Genomic DNA, 15,307 nt, shown 5'->3' with positions numbered 1-15,307 from the left:
TGACTGGTATCTTGAGACTCCCACTTGTACCATTGCTCTCTCTAACATGGGCCTCTGCACAGCATGGCACTCACATGTAGCTGGCTTCCATTGACTGAAATTCACATACCCACTGCTTTAGGAAAGATTCAGTCTTACCTAGGACCATGGCCCAGGATGACAGTTGATCAGAGAGCTCTGATCAGACTGCTCTGTCCCTCTTCATATGAATAGAGTTTATATGCAGTTTACAGTGGGGAAGAAATCACGTTGTCAAAGCAGTGTGTCAACGATACATTCAGTTTAGTGTCCTGAAAAGTATACGCTATGCACATTCTGGTGCTATCTGTGTGCAAGAGTCGGCAAGGGTTAGGACTGAAAATTTTTTCCTAAAGGATTCTACCAAGGGCATGAGGAACTGACACCCATTCAATTTTGTTTTCTTCATTCTTCAAGACCTTTTTATTCTTGGCAGAGTTAAAGGGCAGTGGCAGCCATGCTGATGCAGGCCAGAATGGCCCTATGTCATCTGCACAGCACAGTAAGAGGTGTCCTAGAGGACTGTGGACCTCTGCAGCTTGCAAAGCTCTCTTTTCCTGGAGAACCACTGTGGAGGGTCATAAAATTTCATTTTTATCTCACACTTTCAAGACAGATTGTTCCAAGCAATGAGGCAGAAGCTAAATATCTCAACACTATTTTTGTTCTGTTCTGTTGATCAGAATAGGTTACAGGGACAGCCCAGATTCAAGGCAATGGAGAATTGAAATCTACCTCTCTATGTAAGGTGTAAATAAAATAAAATTGAAGCCATTTTTAATCCATCACTGATACATCTATAGCAAAGGGGATGGTTTAATCTCAGCATTCAAAAATTGAGTAAGACTGATGTAGATCTGTTATTTGGAATACTGAGTGCGTATAGAGTCAGCTGTATTATTGGATTTCTTGTCACTCAGACTCACAAAGTAAAGACTATTTCGAAGAACCAAGTGAGACAAGGACCATGGGCTTAGACAGAGTAGGGTGAGGGCCTCTGGAAAAAACAAAGCAAGATAATCCACTGTGGGATTTGCTTTGGCCTGCTGGGGGGCCCAGCTTACTTTTCTGACTTTACCCAGATGCTGCTTTTCTTCCTCCAGCCCTAATAAAGTGATTCGCTACCTGGGCAATTTAACAAGCAAGCCCAAAACAACATAGTAAAAACAGGAAGGATTCCATCTTGAAAATAAGGTTGCATTTAAAAAGTAAGTTTCTTAACACACTCTTTAACAAACAGACACTAACTCAGCCCACCTTGGGAGCAAAGCAGGCAGTCTTGAGTGATACGCTCCCAGACCAGGAAGCTGCTATCCTGGGAGGAAATCAGAGCAGTAAATTTCTTACAAATAACCAGGAAGACTAATAAGAAACTTAATGTCTCTTCAAAAACAAACATTTTGGGACCACTTAGCAGGTGTACATGCCTAGCCTTTTGTCTCTCAACCCCCTATAAAATCCTTAGACAACAACCCCAGGGCTCCCTTGTCCCCTCCTGGCATGAGCCAGGAGCTCTGTTCTCTAGTTTTATCTCTAAATAAAAGCCTCTCACTTGCTCTCCTACCTGGAGTGTTTATGAAGTTCATTCTTCAACTCCGCAAACAAGAACTGTGGCATCACAAGGAACCAGAAGAGGTCACTCCTTAACTCCTGCCAATCAAATGCAAACTCTTGTACTGACAGTCTTGCTTCCTGTTCTAGCAGCTGCAAGGCTTGAGTTGTAAGGAAGCTGTGTGATACCATGATGCATATCATGTTGACACTACTACCCTGGGGAGCTTCCCAGTCCTTGGCATTCTCTAAGCATGCTTCAGGTTGCACAGGTGGAGAACCTGCATATAACCTCCTCATCACCTGAAGAACTGAACTTTGCCTGAGAGAGGATACCAGGCAGACCTCCTGAGTTCTGTTTTACTTATGAGGAATTTGAATTGAGCAGTTATGTGTAAGGATATAGGCTTCAATCCTTTCACACTGGGCTAAACTAGAGGTTACAAAATAGAAGACATGCTATTAAACTGGTATTAGATTGGGTAACTTGCTTTTCACTTAACCACTTACCTATATTCCTTGACATCTCTTTTTCCCATTTTCACTCCCTTACTATGTATCTAAAAGTGGTACACTGCAAATAGTCTAATTTTAGACTGCTTACAGTTGTGTGGTAAAGTAGAATTAAAGTCTCCATGCCTACATTGTTTACATTCAGTCTTACACATTGACTAAACTGTGACTGACCTGCTTATATCTTTACAATGCAGAAATGCAGGCCAAAGGTTTTTATGGAATTAGAGAAGTTAGTGTCATGAAATTTTCAAGAATTTCACGTCTTTCATTAAGAGTTATTGTAAGTCTGGGAAGAGGAAATACCGGGGCAAAATATCTCTAAAAACCAAAATCATTCAAAAGGAGAAATAAAGTTTAAAACCCGTTTATTGTCTACAAACTGCAGTCCACAGCCATCTCTCTCCTCTGCTCAGGAAGAAGCAAGCCAGCAAGCAAGCCAGCCCCTCCCCTTAAACTTTCAGGTTCAGACATGCCCTCAGTTGCCCAGGTAATTACCCATTGACATGGAGATGAACTTCTCTCCACCCCTGAGGATATGCAAATGCACTAAAGCCAGGTGGGATATTCTGGAAATGTTACAATTTTACCCACAGCTATATATATATATATATATATAAAATAGTGTAGTGATATGGAGGAACCTGGGAGTCCCCTGTGTGTCATGGCTGCTCATTGGCTGAGTTGTACCAGTCTCTCACTGGCTGGGCTATTGATCAGCTGTTGCTGGAGCAGGCAGAAACTCTTCTGCTGGGTGGTAAAGCAGCCAAAATAGTATGAGTTGCAAGGTGTCTGTCTATTCCTTCCTGTGGATATTTCTATTTCCTTCCATATGTATATATATGTATGTGTGTGTGTGTGTGTGTGTGTGTGTGTATTTAACTGCAGTTAAATATATATGCTACATAGTAATGGTTGACCCTGTATCAAATAACCACCAATCTTTAACATTAAAAGGTATGCACATTAGATCATCTTCAAAATTCTAATGATTGTTTAAACAGAAACAGCTTTCCAGAAGAAGTGCTTTTCTTTTAGAAAGTGAAAAAAGTGTTAATACATATATGTATTTCTGTGATTATAGAAATAACTCAGTCATTGAAAGAAAAGGGTAATATACAGAAAAGTATAAAAACAAAATATAACCTTTGAAACTAGCAAAATAATGTGTGGTATATACTTTGCTATAAATACATATTTCTGAGTTAGTTTCGGATTATATATTCTAGGAACATATATTTATTTATGTATTGTTGATTTATAAGTTTTTTTTTCAGAAACTGAATGATACTTTACATACCACAAATTGTTCCTAATCAACATTTCAAAATTTATCTGTAGAAGGTAAATTTATCTAGAAAGGGGTTTGGAGGATATACAGAAAATTAAGTTCTTTTATACACAAATTTCACCAAAACATTAAACTGTCCCTGGAACTCTTTTTTGGTTCCTGGTATAAACACTAGAGTATAATTATCATAAGGAAGAGAAGACAGTTTCTCAGAATTAGTCCTATTTCAAAGTAGCCTTGCCCTATATTCACTTTCATTCTCAGCTGTATTAATAGAAAATAAAGATTTAAATTTTGTCTTGAAATTGAAACCATATTTTTACATTCATGAAGAGAGGGGAACATGAACTTTAGACCTTACCAACTGCAAAAAATTATCAGACAAAAAGGGAGATTAAAAAAAGGCAGACAGAATCAGTGAGTTCTTGACTAACAGCTCTCAGATTAGAGTTGCATATACCTGCAAACACTTTTGACACATTGACTGGTCATTTTAGGATGTGAGCCTACTTTCTTATAACTTAGGGAAAAATATTAATTTTTATCAGGCTTTAATTCTCCAGTAATCCCCCAAGAGTGTCCAGATTTTATGAGATGACTTTAACATAGAAGAAGAAGCAATTTGGAGCATGTCTGTTTTCTTTTGCTTTATGATTGAGATAAAGATTTATAATTAAAGGCCTCATGTGGCATTTATATTAGTATAAGGAATTCTGAGAGAGATTCTTTTTAATTTTTCAATTAAAGTATAACAGAGAAACAGAAAAATGCAAATACTAAAAATTATGCAGTCAGTGAAATACTGCAAAATGAGCATATACCTATAATTATTATCCAGATCAAGGAAAAAGACGTTTTTCCCAAAAAAGGTAACATTCATAGGTTATGGGGATCTAGTCCTGAACATATCTTTGACAGGCCATTTTTAAACCTTTTCCACTATTCTAGTACAGATAAGCATTTAGGATATTACAATAAGTAGCTCTATCATAAATTCTTCTGCTATTATTATTCTTTGATAGGCATGTGCACATATATCTATTGTATATATAATTAGGAGTGAAATGGCTAGGCTATTGGATACTTTATTTCAACTTCAGTAGATGATTCCAAACACATTCCCAAAATGATTTTAAATTATCCTCATTTAATAACTGAGCCTATTTAAAGTAAACAAACCTGTTTAGAAATGATATACTCATGCAAAGTAGCAAAATAATGTGTGTAATACACTTTGTTACAAATACATATTTCTGACTCAGAAAGCTGTGTTTAACACCCCAAGAATAGGAGGAGCAAGATGGGTAGACAGGAGGAGAAAAAGAGAAGGATGAGACAGGAGAAGGAAAAGAGAGGGGAGAAGCACAGGATGCTGATTCTGAAACCTTTCTGAAATATGCAAGGTGTGTAATCTTAACCAAAAGTGAGCACCATAGTAAAAATAACAGCTCTCCTCAGTTTCAAGGAACTGATGTTCCCCTTCAGGTTGGTTCACTGCTCCCACAGTTTGGAGAAGGATTCTTCTTGAGTGGCTTGTTCAGTGAGTGACAGCTCTGGCGCTGAGGTTTGGTCTGGCTCACCTCGGGTAACATGGGGGAAGCCCATCTAACAACCAGAATCCCGGATGTCCTCGGACCTAGAACCCTTCAGAGTGCCCTCAGGAGGAACCTAGATCAGGGAATTCAGAGCCTTGTACACTTCCTGCTGTGAGCCTTTTTCTTAGATTATTCCACATCTATTAACTCTGTTCTATCAATATGAATCCTGGTTTTGAGGGACTTGATGCTTTATTAATGGCAAATAGGCAAAACAGAAATCAGTTACTTTTAACAGCAGACTTTGACATGATGATGAAATCATAAATTTGAGAATGTCTTACCCTAAAATGAGCTATCCTTGGAGTTTTAGAAATATATAATGGCCACTTTGAACTTTACAATAATCTACTCACATACAATATTCACCATCTGGAAACAGATGTCACAGGCAACAGAAGGGCCCAAATCACCTCATTATTATTTTAATTTCATAGGTTGGATCTTAGGACCAAGGGTGAAGATGCTCTTTCCAGTTGGCCTCACTTTCAAGGTGCCAACTCTGTTTCTGGGAAATGGGGTCCCAGGAAACTGAGGAAAGACCATGAGCCCAGGATGTACCTGCAGGAAGTACCTGTGGCTGGTGTGGCATGCAGTGAATATGCTGAGTGGGCCAAAAGAGAAGAAAAGGCACAGTCCCCACATGGCCTCCACAGTGTGCAGTGGTCTTCTTACCCCTGAAAGTCTGCCTGTTCACTAGGCCTCCTCCAACACCCCCAGCAAGAAAAGGGAAGGTGTCTTGTTATCATGCAATGAAAATGAGAGCCCAAATTCCTGTGGCCCTTGTCTAATACCCTCTGGGCAGCTGTAAAAGTGCCTCTTCATAACCTGGCAAGGGCAGAAGTCTAGACCTTTCCTTGCTATGGGAGACTGGGGGTTGGTTTACAGATTTTATTGTGCTGTTGGGCTGGAATAAAGTGGTTTCTTTGTCTTGTAAGGTTGCTCTTTGCTGGTTTTTCAGCTAGAGAAAAAGTGCTTTCATGGGCTTGTTTGGGAACCTATTGGTGTTTCTGGGTTGTCACCCTTTCCGGTACAAGAACTGGGATGCATTCCTAAAGGTGCATATTTCAACCTCTGACAATCTTGCTAGAGCCAATGAATATCACAAGTTTCACAAATCTTTTCTAGAATTTTATCATGCACATTTGAGCCCTACATAATATAATTTAGTTTAGCTTGCTTTCAAATTTTATATAAATGGAGTTACATTGAATGTATTCTTTTGCATCTTTCTTCATTTATAAAGATATTTATAAAATTCATCTAGCACGTTGCATGTATTGTATGAAGGTAATTTATTCATTCTACTATTGATAAACATCTGGATTTCTAAGTTATCTTAAGGATTTTTTTTAACATTTATACATTTTTTTGAACGTACATACCTGTGCACATAGGTATATTGTGTCATAAACCCAGAAGAGTTCCTAGGTTACAGAGCGTATGTAACTTTAGTCTTTCTAGATCAGGTTTAACATCACTTCAAAGTCTCTACAGCAATTTACCTACTTATCAGCAGAATATGATTGTTAACCACATCTCAGTTTTTAACTTTTGTTAACATGGTGACCGTGTGCTGGTATCTCATTGAAACATTAATTTTCATTTCCTCATACAAATCAGGTGGAACACCTTTTCACATGCATGCTTGATAATTTTTTTCCTGTTTTGTGAAAGACCTGTTGATGGCTTTTTTATATTGGGTTGTCTGTTTTGTTCTTGGTTTGTAGGAGTTCTTTATATATTCTGAATATGAATTTTTGTTAGCTATAAGATTTGCATAAGTCATTTCCTGTTCTGTGACTTGCTTTGTTAATTCTTTTTATTGTGTTTTCATAAAAAGAATTTTTTTAATTTTAATGTTGTCAAACTTAACAATATTTTATTTTTTGGGTAATGGAGCCTGTGCGTGCAAGTGTATGTATGTTTGCATATTTTGTAAGAATGCTTTTTCTTATATTGAATATTTATCATTTTATCTTTCACAATTAGGTCTATAACCCACTGAAAACTGCTTTTCCCATGTGGTGTGAAGTACAAATGCAAAGTATTTTTCTGGAGGAGAACTCACTTTCTCATCAATGTAACAAAAGATAGACTTTGCCCCACCCTTACAAAGGGACAACTCTATCATAAATTAAATGCCAATACATTAGTATCTGTTTTGGGGCTCTCCCCATTGTTCTTTTGGCCTATTTGCTCATCTAGGTACAAATTTTGCAACACATTACTTACTAAAATTTTAACAAGTTTTTTTTAATGCTACAACCAATCCTTCTGGAATGTACTTCAAAAGTATCTTAACTTTACTTGAACACTTGCATTTGCATTTCCATACAAATCTTAGCATCACCTTATACCCCCACAATGGTTTGAGTTTCACTGAGATTACATTGAATCCATGTAAAATTTTTTCTGTCAGCTTTACTCTGAAATCTCTGCGTTTCTACTCACTTTGAAACTTTTTTCGCTGGGTAGAGAATTATTTTTTATTCAGCACTTTAGTCATGTTTTTCTACTTTTTCTAACTTGCACACTTTTTACAAAGAAGTCCTTTCACATTCTTTAGTTTTTCTGTATTAATGTTTGCTTCTCTCTAGTAGCCTTCAATATTTTCTTCTTTATATTTAGATTTCATTTCTTTGCGGATGGTGTACTTAGGTGTGTTTTTCTTTATATATATATCCTTTTTGGGTTTCTCTGAACTTCTACACTTTTCTTTCAGTAATTTTGAAAGTTCTCAGCCATGTTCTCTTTCCTTTCCATTTCTTTTTTTGATATTACAATTACATGTATCTTAAACCTTTTGATATTGTTCTGGGAGGTGTCTTGAGTGACTGGATGCTCAGTTAGTTTTCACTCTTTGAATCTCTTCAAGTTTCAGTTCGGCTAATTTCTATTGACCTATCAAAAGTTCTCTGATTTTTTTCCTCTGCTGTGCATGTCTTCTGTTAAGCCACTAGTGGACTTCATTCCTAATACTGTGCTTTTCGTTTATAATGATTCCATTTGACTCTCTCACCTCTGCTGAAAATCCACATGTGGTCCTGTGTTGTTCACCTTTCCACTAGATGCCTCAACACAGCAATCATAGTGATTTTAAAGACCCTTTCTGGTTGTTCCAATACTTGGTCTTCTCTGTTTCTGTTGCCTATTTTACCTCTTCACAATACAGCTTTTACTTTATTTTTCTGTGTGTTTCATAATTTTCTTTTATTTAATGTCAGACCTCATTTAAAAAAGAGTTGGGATTGAGAATATTTATGCTTGGAAATGGGCACACCTCTGCTATGTTAAGATGTTTCTGGTGAGCTCAGATTCAGTGTAGGTGTAGCTCAGCTGGATTTGGGTTTTGTTTTTCTGTAGCTACTTCAGTGTTCCACATGCCTCATATTTCTCCAGCGGAGTTCTGTGACCACAGTGTTCTTATGTAAAGCCTGGAGTGCCAGAAAGCTTGTTTCAGTACTGCCGTTCCACTGCCAATTTTAGTAGAGCTGGCATACGAGGGTCACACCGGGCCATTCTTTTTCTGTGTTCTTGTTCTTAGCCCATGATAGGCTGTTATTGCTTGTAAGTCACTCCAAGGCTCCCGGTGAAGCCATGCATTATCTCTGTTCTGCAGATACTGCTGTGCAACTGAGCTGCAGAAGGCTCAGGCTGCCTGCCCACCATAGGCGCTCCCCCACATCTCATGGCCTGCACCTATGACACAGGCCTGCTTTGTGGTCTTTCACCAAACTTTGTGTAGCGAGATGTGAAAATATAAGACTCTTCCTGTCTGACTATTTCTGCTAAGCCCCATATTTGAGCATATTAGGTAAGAAAAAAAGCCCAGTTTCTAAAACAAGATACTAGACCATCTTTTTCTGGAGTTCAATGAATGGAATATGAAAAAAAAAATGTATTTACTCATTAACCTCTTTTAGGAAACCACTTTAACAATTCTTATTATGTACCTGTGACAGACTTATTGAATATAATTTTAAAAGATATTCTTCCTTGCAGCAATTATAAACAATGGGATCTAGAAGAAAAACTCTAAATTATTTTTTCTTCCACCACCATATAATAACAAAAAAAATCTTGTTTATAGCAAAAAGAAGAACTACCAAGCATTAGATTCTTCTTTGAGTCACATCTTTATAGCCTCATAAACAAAATGAAAAATAAAGACATAAGTGATGGGGCTTCTTAGACCCAGGTAGGTGAGAAAGAGCTGTCATTATTCAGGCTTGGCCTGGCCTGGCTCCCCACCCTTCTCCCATATCAGTGTCTGCATCTCAGGAAGTACAGGATCACTATACTTAGCCCAGCTTAGGTTCAACTCTCAAAACAGCCAAGTTTAATTTCGGGTCTCATTTTAAAAAATATGTCTCTAATATTGTTGCATATACTTTAAGAGTTATAACATTTCACTTCTGAATATTGTATGGTTTTATTTTACAAGACAACTTCATGCAACCCTACTAGAAATAATATTTTTCGAGCTACGCGTACAGCATGGTACGGCTATGTGATTAAGTTCATATGTAACGTGAGCAGAAGTACATATATGTCACTCACAGGTCTAAGCCAGAGAACTTTGAACCTGTACTCAATGAAATCTCTCCTTTCTTTCCTACTTTCTGGATCACTGACATGGCAGCAGTCAAGCTTTGACCTTGAAAATGAACACAATGACTCAGTGGGTACAGAACAGTAGGATGCAAACAACTTGCATCCCTGAATGATCCTGTGGAGCAATGTTTCCACTCAAGCCAAGAGTAATGTGTCTTCTAACCTGTAGCAACAGGCTCCTGAATGAGCTCTTTCTCCAATATTCCTCTTTATGCTCCCTCTTCTCCTGCCATCTAACTGACAAAACTCAAGCACAGCTCTGAGCAAGACAACCTGCCTCTGGAATAAAGTCTATGACCCAGGTTGCAATTGATCTTTCAGCATCACCCACAATGAGTCTATGGGCTATCTGGGCTGATTCCTAGCATTTGGACTAGCATTCCTAGCATTCCTAGTGGACCCTGGCTGATTCCTAGTATTTACTCACTACAATTGTGTATTTGCTCATTCCCTCCCTTTGCTTTAAAATACATTTCCTCCACTTTCTTTGACGAAATCTGAGTCATCCTTCGAGATCCAGAAGAAATGGCACCTCTTGTAGGTATCTACAATTCTTCCAAATGTACTTAATTTTGCCTCTAAAGAAACTCAAAAATTTCATTTGTAACATTGTATTAGCACTGATCACTTCCTATTTTATTTTATAATATCTGCTCCCTTCAAGATAGTTTCTCCAAGAGTGAGAACTTCTCTTTGGTCATCTTGGAACGTTCAGTAATGATGGGTCCCACACTGGGTTACATGCGTCAGTAAAATGTGCCTGCAAGGGGTGCAGGAAAAAAATTGCATTGCCCAAGTTGAATCATCCCAAGTAAAAATAACTGAAAAAACTGATAATCTAATTTTGTCATGATTATAAGATAAATTCCAGCCGAAATAAGCAGGTGAAGAGAGGCAACAAAGGACCAGGTAGTTTATTTGAACGCAAACCCCACCCCACCCCCACCCCCCACCCCGGCAAGATTTTCCCTGGGGAATTCGCGCATGTAAGCAGACAGACAGCGAGTTTTTAAAGAAGGTAGGGGGAGGCAGAGCTTAGATTTACAGCAGTGCAAGGATTGGCTAATGTAAGGCACATTTTTCAGGCTGGGATGGGGCAACAGCGGGGACTTTGACACGTCATCAGGGTCCGACGTGCTTGCTCCTCCCGTCAGTGCTCTCAGCCTTACATTTCAGCCTTTTGGTTATAATGGGCGCCGACTGGATCTGGCTACTTATGGCTGAGGAGGGGCAACGTGGGGGTGGGGTTTAAGGCTGGTTGATGGCTGGAGGCTCAGTCGGGGGGGCAAGTATTTGTACAGCAACAGCTGATTGATTTTTATGTGTGTCATTTCTGCTAGGCGCTGTTGAAGGAACTTAAAAACACATGGACCAATAAGGAGTATGACACAGATTGCTGCAACAAGGCCTAGGAGAGGTACTAACCAGGCCATAATAGGAGATTGAAACCAGCTGTATGGATTATTACCTGATATGCTGGTTCCTTGGAGTTCCCTTTTTAGTTCTTGTAGTTTGAGAACATTCTGCTCTACGAGTCCCAACTCATTGATATAGTAACAACACTGTTCTCGGAGGAATAGACAGGTTCCTCCCTTCTCTGCAGTAAGGAGGTATAAAGCACGGCAGTTTTGGAGGGTTACTTGGGCCAAGGAGGTGACTTGCCTCTGGTGGGATGCCAGAGAGGCTGCAGATGCTTGGACAGCTACTTCGAGCTGTCGTTCTAGTTTTTCTAGGGCTGTAATACTATAACCCAGGGAACCAGCGCTCACTCCTACGGCTAGAATGGAAGAAGTGAGGGAGATCCCTGCCACTAAAGGCAGGAGGACTGCTCTCTTGTGATGGGATTCTGAGGCCCAGGAGTTGGTGAACTCAGCTCCCCCATACAGGGTCAGCCTAGGGACTAGGGTGACCAGCAGGCAAGAAGTGTTTGCAAAGTTGGTTTCGTATAGGGTTCCATTGCACCACAAGAAAGTGCCTGTGGGGGGCAGAGTAAGGAAGGCTGCTTATAGTGATTTCCTGAGGTTACATTTGCTTCAGGTGTTTCGAATAATAGTACCTCACCAATAAGTTTGGGCTTTGAGGGAGGGCCTGGGAAGCAGGGTAGGCTCTCTCTTGGTGGTATCTGAACTGCCACCACAGGGGTTTCTATAAGGGAAGTGCAGAGGAAGCATTGTGTCAAGGACGTGTTGGGGAGGGTGTGTCGGAATAAGTCTAGCCCCTCTTGTAGGAGACTTAACCAAGAAAAGGGAAGGGTCTTAGCCTTTTGTTGTATGTGAGTCAGTAGGTGGATTTCTTGGGTTTTAATGGCCTGTTGTACTTCTTTGATATGTTTGGGGGTGCTTACCTCTAGGTATTGGTGAATCGTGATAGTCTGGCCAGGGGTATGCTTGAAAATTATTTAAATAAACACCTCCTGTAACGCCCTCATTCCAGCGATCATGTAAGGGGTCCTTGATGTTTAAATACCTCTTTGCCCAGGGTGCCCAGCATTGAAAAATAAGCATATGGCGGCTATCGCCCGGGCGGCCTTCTACCATCCAATTCATGACACAGGAGGCCCAGGGGCACCCAAAATTTTCTTTGACCCACTGTGTTCTACACTTTCCTGTTTGCTGAAAGGTGAAGCAGAGGGCCATGTGGGTAGGTGTCTCTCCATCAGGGCACCAAACTCGGTTAAGAGGGAGGGCAATTATGGGCTGACAACTGTCAACTTCACAAAAGGCTGTCCCAATAGTCTCTTCTACCCGCCCATTTTTTATGGTGTATTGCTGGGTGGCTTCAAATCGATACCTGATGGGAGAAGGTGAGACTACTCCACTATGTAGGAGGAGGAGTAGAATGAGGAGCCCTTTGGAGTTGGATCCATAAAGGTCCAACTTGTTCTGCTTGCCAAACATCATTGGGAAGGGGGGCTCTTTTTAGTCAGGAAATATGGTACCATTCAGGGTGTCCTGATAATTTGGCAGCAGTGGGGGTTGTGAGGATTACAGTGTATGGTCCTGTCCAGCAAGGCTGGAACAATCAAGGCTGAAGTTCTTTTAGAAGTACTTCGTCTCCTGGCTGAAGGAGATCCGTGTCCTCTGGGTTGTCAGATGACGTGGGCTGGAGTAGGAGCTGGTCTGCGTGTTCTCTGAGAAGATGTCTCAATAGTGAAAAATAAGGAAGGTAGGAGGCTAAAGGAGGAGAGGCAGCAGGCAGGCTTGTGTTCAGTAAGAAGGGCCTGCCATACATTAGCTCAAATGCGCTTAGCCCAACAGGTTCCCGGGGGGCAGCACGCAGTCGAGCAAGAGCGATAGGGAGAAGATCGGGCTACGAGAGCTTTACTTCTAGAGACAGCTTAGTTAGTTGGTCTTTTAGGAGACCATTAGCTCTTTCAACTTTACCTGATGATTGGGGGTGATAGGGTATATGGAGGTTTCAGGTGATGTTGAGAGCCTCAGCTGTTAGTTGAGTGACTCAAGAGACTAAAGCAGGCCCATTGTCTGACTGTAGCGAGGCAGGCAGGACAAAACAGGGGATGATATGTGCCACTAACATCTGTGCCACTACCGAGGCTGTTTCTTGGCTGGTGGGGAAGGCTTCAGTCCACCCTGAAAAGGTATCAACCAGAACTAGTAAATACCGGAGCTTTTTATGCTTAGGCATGTGGGTGAAATTGACCTGCCAATCCTGTCCTGGGATCATTCCTCTCATCTGGTGGAGGGCCATCTGGGTTTTTAGAGCACCTTGAGATGAAACGCGATGACAAGTAGTGCAGGTTTGGTGCACCTGATTTATGGCCTTGTGGAGACCGTAAGGGGCAAATATGGGGGAGAGAAACCGGTGCATGGCCTCTGGCCCGATGTGTAGGAACTGATGAATTTTGGATATGATATCTCTGCCTTGGGTTTGGGGGAGGGCAATTCGTCCTCCGAGATATACCCATCCCTGATCTCCTAACACTCCCTCTTGATGTAGGAGCAGTTGTCATTCATCATCAGGGTATTGGGGCAGTAGAGAGGAGGAAAGAAGCAACACAGAGTGTGGGCTAGACCCAGATGTTAACTGTCAGGCTGTGGTGTCTGCCAATGCATTACCTCTGGTTACTGGATCGTTTCCAGTTTGATGTCCTTTACAATGCACGATGGCCACCTCCTTGGGGTCCTGTAGGGCCTGTAGCAGGCGGCTGATAGCCCTGCCATTGATGATTGGGGTTCCCTTGGTGGTGAGGAAGCCCCTTTCCTTCCAAATTGCTGCATGAGTGTGTGTAATCAAGAAGGCATATTTAGAGTCAGTATAAATTGTGGCTCTCTTCCCAGCTGCCAGTTGTAACGCTTGGGTAAGAGCTACTAATTCAGCTTTCTGGGAGGTGGTTCCAGATGGGAGTAGGTTTGCTTCTATCACTTGTGACAGAGTTACCCCTGCATAGGCTGTCCTTCGCACCCCATCACTCCCTTTCAGCAAGCTTCCATCTATGAAAAAGGTAAAGTCAGGGTTTTCGAGGGGCATGTCTTATAGGCCCTCTCTAGGTATTCTAAGAGCTTCTACAATCTCTGCACAGGAATGAGTGGGCTGATCTGCCTGATCGTTGATGGGAAGCAAGGAGGCTAGGTTAAGGGGTGGAGAGACTTGTAGGGTTACCTGTGGATGTTCAATAAACAGGAGGTGGAATTCTTGTACTCTTGAAGGACTCAAGGAGGCCAGGAATTTATGACTCAAAAGATCTTGTAACCTGTGTGGGGAATACACAGTAATGGGCTGTTGGAACGTTAATTTCAGGGCTTCTTGGGCCAGACTTCCTGCAGCTGCCAGGGCTCGGAGGCAAGGCTGCCACCCTCTGGCAGTGGCATCCAACTGTTTGGAGAGAAATGCAATGGGACAGCACCCCGGCCCCATTGGCTGTACCAGCACTCCGGTGGCCACTCCTGCCCTTTATGCTGTATATAGGGTAAAGGGCTTGGTTAGGTTGGGAGCAATCAATGGGGGGATGAGAGTAACGCATTCCACAACTGATTGAAAGCAGAAGCTACTTCAGTGGGTGAAGTTAGTGGCCCAGTAGGAGTCTCTGTAGCAGCTGCATAGAGCAGTCTGGCCAGAAGGGCAAAGTTAGGCACCCAGTGTCTGAAAAACCCTACTAATCCTAGAAAGGATAGTATCTCAGCTCCTGAAGTAGGTGGCAGGAGAGCTTTAATCACAGCTGCTCGGTCTGCCCTTAGGGCTTTAGTGGTGGGAGTTAGAGTTAGCCCAAGGTATGTAACTTGGGGTACAGATAGCTGTGCTTTGGCAGGGGATATTCTGTAGCCCATGTCAGCCAGGAAATTAAGAAGAGATGTGGTGTCTAGAACTGAGACTTCTTTTGAGGGGCTGCAAAGTAAAAGATCATCTACATATTGGAGGAGAGTACTCTTGCCCGTTAAATGTTGCGAGAGATCTTCTGCCAGGGCCTGTCCAAAAAGATGGGGGCTATCTCTAAAACCTTGAGGTAGAACTGTCCAGGTCAGTCATCTAAATTGACAGGTATCAGGGTCTTCCCATGTGAAGGCAAATAGTGGCTGCGATTCTGAGTGGAGAGGTATAGTGAAAAATGCATCTTTAAGGTCTAGTACAGTAAAATGAGATGTACAGGATGGGACCTGAGATAGAAGAGTGTATGGGTTAGGCACTACTGGGTATAAAGGGATAACAGCCTCGTTAATTATTCGGAGGTCTTGAACGAGGCGATACGCTCCAGAAGGCTTTTTTA

This window comes from Manis pentadactyla, chromosome 4 (genome assembly GCF_030020395.1).
Source record: "Manis pentadactyla isolate mManPen7 chromosome 4, mManPen7.hap1, whole genome shotgun sequence".
NCBI lineage: Eukaryota > Metazoa > Chordata > Mammalia > Pholidota > Manidae > Manis > Manis pentadactyla.
Note: the sequence above shows the minus strand (reverse complement) of the source record.